We start from the raw sequence: 5582 nt of genomic DNA, 5'->3' as shown, positions 1-5582 counted from the left end.
TATCTTTAAAGTGACTATTCTGAACTTTTATCTGTGTTAATATGATTAACTGACTCTGCTACTAATGTGACCTTATATGTACATGGATAATATTGAAATATTCTGGTAAATCTATCTCAGAAAACTTAAGTGAATTGCCATTGATCTGAAGATGAAGTTCTACCAATAGGATATTATATCATTGAAGCTAGTTTGTCAGTTTGATTTTTATGCTTTGGGATGGCTACTGTTTCAGCTGTTGACCTTTTAAATCCTATACTCCATTTGATAGAACTGAATAATGGACACATATCATTTTGGAAATAACTTAAGTCTCATTTTTTCCACCCTTTCATCATAAATGGCAGAATCAGAACTGTATGAGATAAACCATGTTTGTTTCATGTAGATTTAAATAAACCTGAAGTTATATGTAGTATTTAGTGAATTTTCTGGTAATTGTAGTATGACAGCCTTACAAATATATGTGCAAATGTCCCTTCAGTTTTAATACCTCAAACTGTTTTTTTTTTTTTTTTTGAACTTCAGGGGTAAGATCTGATGACATGTAAAAGATGATTGTTTAATAAAATAATTACAAATGAATATTTTGAAAATATTGTTTTTTTTAAAGATATATACTGTCAATATCCTATTTTATTTTCACAAATGTTGAGAAGATTTAGCATAAAATAAGCTGCCTATTTCAAGGTTGTGGATCTCTGCAGGTAAATAAAGTCTGTCCTCTTGATACTGAGCTACATGGCCAAGGCTTACACAGCCTTACACCATCTAAAGAAAGACACTATCCTTTCTTTGAGCTAGAGCTAAGACTCTAATGGAACCAGTAATTTTAAAACTTGGGTGGATACAGTAAACCTGGAAAGAAACATAGCTCAGCTTCTTCCCAGAGTTTCACAAGCTCTCGTAATAGTCCCAGCAGGGTCTAGCTATCATATGAGGGTGAGTTGAGAAATGACACAGTGTTGAGGAGCAATTCTTTGCCTGGTGTAGGGATAACCCAGTCGTACAGAAGTGGGCACTACTCTGAGCATTCATATATCGGCAATTGGCTTTGGGAAGATCACAAGATCTGCTGGTTCATGGGTGGGGGTGGGGTGGCTTCTCAGTGGTGGAACATGTGAGGTGACTTTAAGAAGCTTCACAGGTGGCAGACATCAAGGAGTGAGAGCAGAGCAGGGGAAGTTGATGGGAGACACATGCTCATGAACACATATGAGGCATCGTTTGGGGAATTCCCAGAGCACTTGACAGGAGAGAAAGGATGAAGGTGGTCATAGATCTTTTGGGATTGATGTTCTTCAATTATTTACAACTGAGGGAAATAAAACCATACAAATTTGTAATTCAGAAAACAAATTAAAAAAAAAAACTTGGGTAGTAAACAAAACAAATACCTGGGTGTATTAGGATTCTCCAGAGAAGGAAAAAAAAAATATATATATATGTGTGTATATATATATATATATATATATATACACACACACACACACACACACACACATACATTAGGCTTATGTAATTATGGAGGCTAAACAGTCCCAAAATCTGCAGTTGGCAAGCTAAAGACCCAGAGGAAATCATAGTGTGGTTCAAATTAGAAAGATGGCAGACCTGAGACCCAGGAAGAATTGATGTTTCAGTGAGGAAGGAGGGGTTCCCTCTTACTCACAGGAACATCAGACTTTTTGTTTTATTCACACTTTTGATAGACTGTATATATCACACTGCTAAGAAAAAAAAGCAAATAATGAATGAATAAATAAAAGTGCTACCAAATTTTGCAGTACAGTTGAATAGATTTTATAATATTGTAATAATAGTGTAATACGTTGATATGAAGATTCATGAGCAGAGTCTTAATTTACATTAACATAATAATATGGATCAAAGGGAAAAAAGACAGAGTTATGAGTAGGAGGGCAGTGATGTGTTCTGAAGTCATGCCAAATTATTCCACAACATCAGGACAGACAGGGTTCAAGTAGGCATGGTCTGAAGTACCCATTGGATCCACATCCTACAGGGTTGGCATGGAAGGTGCTTGTACCCAAGAGAAGAGAAATGATATTACCAGTGATGACACATCAGAGCAATGAAAAGCATACAACAGGGTAGCAGAGATAACAAGCAAAGGTAATAGGAAAGTGATGGGGAGCTGGAGGAGAACCTGCTTCTTAGAAAGAACTAGCTTGCAGGCCTGAGGACAAACCAGAATTGTTGATAGCTGTTACCCACATTCTACATGATGTTAGCCTGTCTCCTTCAGAGGTCCAAGGTAAGTGGAAATTGGATTAAAAAAATTATATTTTCATACATGTGAGAATATATTGCCTGATAATTCATGGACAAACAGCATCAGTCTCTGCAAATTTGAAAAACATGAAAAGAACTAAAATGGCCTTGATTAGTACCACAATTGCTGAAATAGCAAGGAAAGAATATCTTTGGGGGAATCTCTGCTCATCATACTACACACAATATTTATAAATCTCTGCTCAGTACTCTTTATTTATAAAATGCTTTTTATTCTAGGCAGAATGGAAATGAGAACTCAGATTGCTATCTGCATAGTTCAAGCCTCCAATCCCTTTGCCTTAAGTATCTGGATGTTTCCTTTTTTACTTTAATTGGCACATAATTACGTCAACTCCCCTTTTCATGTCCTACATAGAAAAGAGCAGAGCTCTTATGGCATGGATCTTCAATCAAAAACAGTGCGGCCCAAATTCCTTGGTTAGATTTGATCAGGTGCATAGCTAGACTAGCATCGCCCAAAGCAGAATCTGTTACTGAGTAAGCCTGCTGGTTTGACTAATCAACTTGCACTGGAAATCCTGGGAGAGTTGCAGTTAGACAATTTCATGCAACTCTTAACTCAGAGTTATACAAGTCCCGAAGCTATTTCTCCTCCTGAATGTAGTTTTGGAACTTATTTTTTAAATAGGAGTGAAAAATTGACTAAAATGAAAGCTTTCTGTATAGCAATTACACTTGTTTAAAAGTAATATTTACTAATTGGTAATTAGACTTATTTAAAGGCTGTTGTTTTGCTCCCATGTTTGTGTGGTAGGTCAAAGAAGATGGCAGATAATAATGTTGAGTTCCTACTGTGAAAGGAATCGAACCCAATATCTTGAATCTGAGAAAAATCTGGGAAAACTCACGGGTGCTTTTCTGGGGTCCCACTTTATTCTCTAAATACAACGCAGTGCAAAGGTGATTCACGCATTAAGAGATATATCAAATTTTCATGCTTTCTTTTCGGTTAGTGGATACCCACCCAGCATTTCTTTAATTTCATAAATTAGTCATCAAAATGCCTGTAGCATTGTGCCATGATGATTTCAGGCATTCTCTTCAGCCTTGTTTTCCTTTCCTGTAAATAAAATTCGGTGTGGTGGGAAGTTTATGTGATTTCTGTTTTGACGTACATCTAATTTAAGTTAGAAAAGGGTAGAAGTGAGGTTTGAGAAAAGAGGCCAAGTGGATGGCAAAATGTAAGAGAAGTTAGAGGTATCTGTAATCTTCCCTTTTTAATTTCTGGAACTTTTAAACTTATAAGAAAAATAAATGAAATGACACAACGACCACAGACGTTCTACCATCTTGGATTAACAAGTATGCATATTTTGTTTTAATTGCTTCAGATATATGAAAAGAAATTTCCATGTAAATTGAAGTCCCTTTTGTCCCCCTTTCTAATCTAATCCTTTTATCTGTGTGCCCAGAAAAAAAATCACTGTCATAAAGCTGGTATGCTTTCTTCCCATCTATGTTTCTGTGTTTAGTACATTTGTATATCTTCCAAACAACAAAGAGCTTTATGTTATCATATTGTGCATTTCTTTATCATACAGCATGTTTTCTTTTGCACCTGGAATTTTGAAGTCAGCAGTTTGCTACTTAAATCTTTTTATCTGGATACAGATGAATTTCCACTGTAGAAGGTGAAGATTGTTACCTTAGCACCCTAAGTGACCTTTCTGTGCCTACTGACATGATTCTTTGTTCCCTGGTTTTAATACCTTCAGGTTGATAGGCTTAGGGAACACAGGCTGGTTACCTTCATACATTTCTAAAGTAGTCATTTACAGATCATCTCTTTTTTTCAGTTTGAAAGATAAATTTTACAAGGTGTTAAAAACTTATATTGCTTTTCCTATAGATTGCCAAAGAACATTTACATTACAGTCCCAGATTTCCTGACCTCCTTGAGAGATAAAGGAACTGTAAATAAATAATTTTAAATCCCTCTTTATCTTAGAAAATAGTAAAATAGTAACAATATCATTTTTTCTAGAAGATTGTGAGTAATAAAATCTCTAGTACAATTGAAATCTAAGTACTTCTCTACTAGAGGATTATATATTTCAGCAGTTTTTTAAAAAATTTTATTCTAATCTTAAATATAAAATTTTAGATATGTGTTTTTATTATAAAACAATGATAGAAGGCATTATCTTCATAAAGTTCAAGTTTGATCTCATAATTTTTTGTATAGTTGGTTTTTAAGAAAATTATGAATCAACTTATCACTCAACTTTTTCTGTGATATTTTTAATCTACATGTAATATAAAGAAAAAATAGAAAGGAATATTTGTTATCTGTAGAGACTTTTATATTTAGTATATATTATAATGACCTCAAAAATAAATGTAATTTTCCTAGAAGAGTTTGATTTACATTTTCACTTAATAGATCTGAAACACAATCTGCCTTCCAAGTTTGATTAGTTAATTCACATTTTAGAGTCATCACTCTTTTACTGTTGTAAGAATTTCCCTCAACCAAGTTCTCATCCACCACAGGAGACATGACAGAAATGAAAAGGATGAGGAACTCCAGATTTGCTAGAGTTGATCGAAGTTCTTCACATTTCAATTAGTGTATATTAGTATTTGTGAAAGAGGAAGATGGAAGAAATCTTTTTCTTTTTAACATTGATTAAAATTTTTAACTTTGATTATCAGGGAATTTATTCAGCATTGGTATGGTTTTATGAATAATATACCAATAATAGCAGATAAAACCATCAAAAACTTGACTTCATTGCATAATAAAATTATAATTATTTTAGATACTATTGACATGTTAAGATTACTTTGTTTCATCTTATTAGAAAATAACCACTGTATTACTTAGAATTACATTCCATTGCAAGTAATAGAAACACAAGATAGAAGCAGCTTAAATAAAATAGAAGTTTCACCTAATTGTCAAGCTGCTGGTATGACAGCCCTGCTCCGTGAAGCCCGCAGGGACTGAGCTTCCTTCTTCAGTTCAATGTTCTTACTCTTTATTTTGGTCCAAAATAGAAAAACAACAACAACAACAAAACTACAAAAAAAAAAAAAAGAGGCACAGAGCATATACCATCAATGATTTAAAAAATACTCCTAGAAGTTGCCCCAGGACACTTTCATTAATGCTGGCTGGAACTTAGTCATATAGTCACTGTACCAACAAGGACATCTGGGAAGAGTCCATGGTGGGTGTCCATGTGTCCATCTATCATCAGAGGATCTGACCTATGCTCACGGTCCTTGAATAGTGTCATCTTTTTCTCACAGCTTTAAGA

Source organism: Marmota monax, unplaced genomic scaffold (genome assembly GCF_021218885.2).
Source record: "Marmota monax isolate L192 unplaced genomic scaffold, Marmota_monax_Labrador192_F-V1.1 WCK01_AAM20220418_F8-fsc00053, whole genome shotgun sequence".
Taxonomy (NCBI): Eukaryota; Metazoa; Chordata; class Mammalia; order Rodentia; family Sciuridae; genus Marmota; species Marmota monax.
This window is presented reverse-complemented; position numbering follows the sequence as displayed.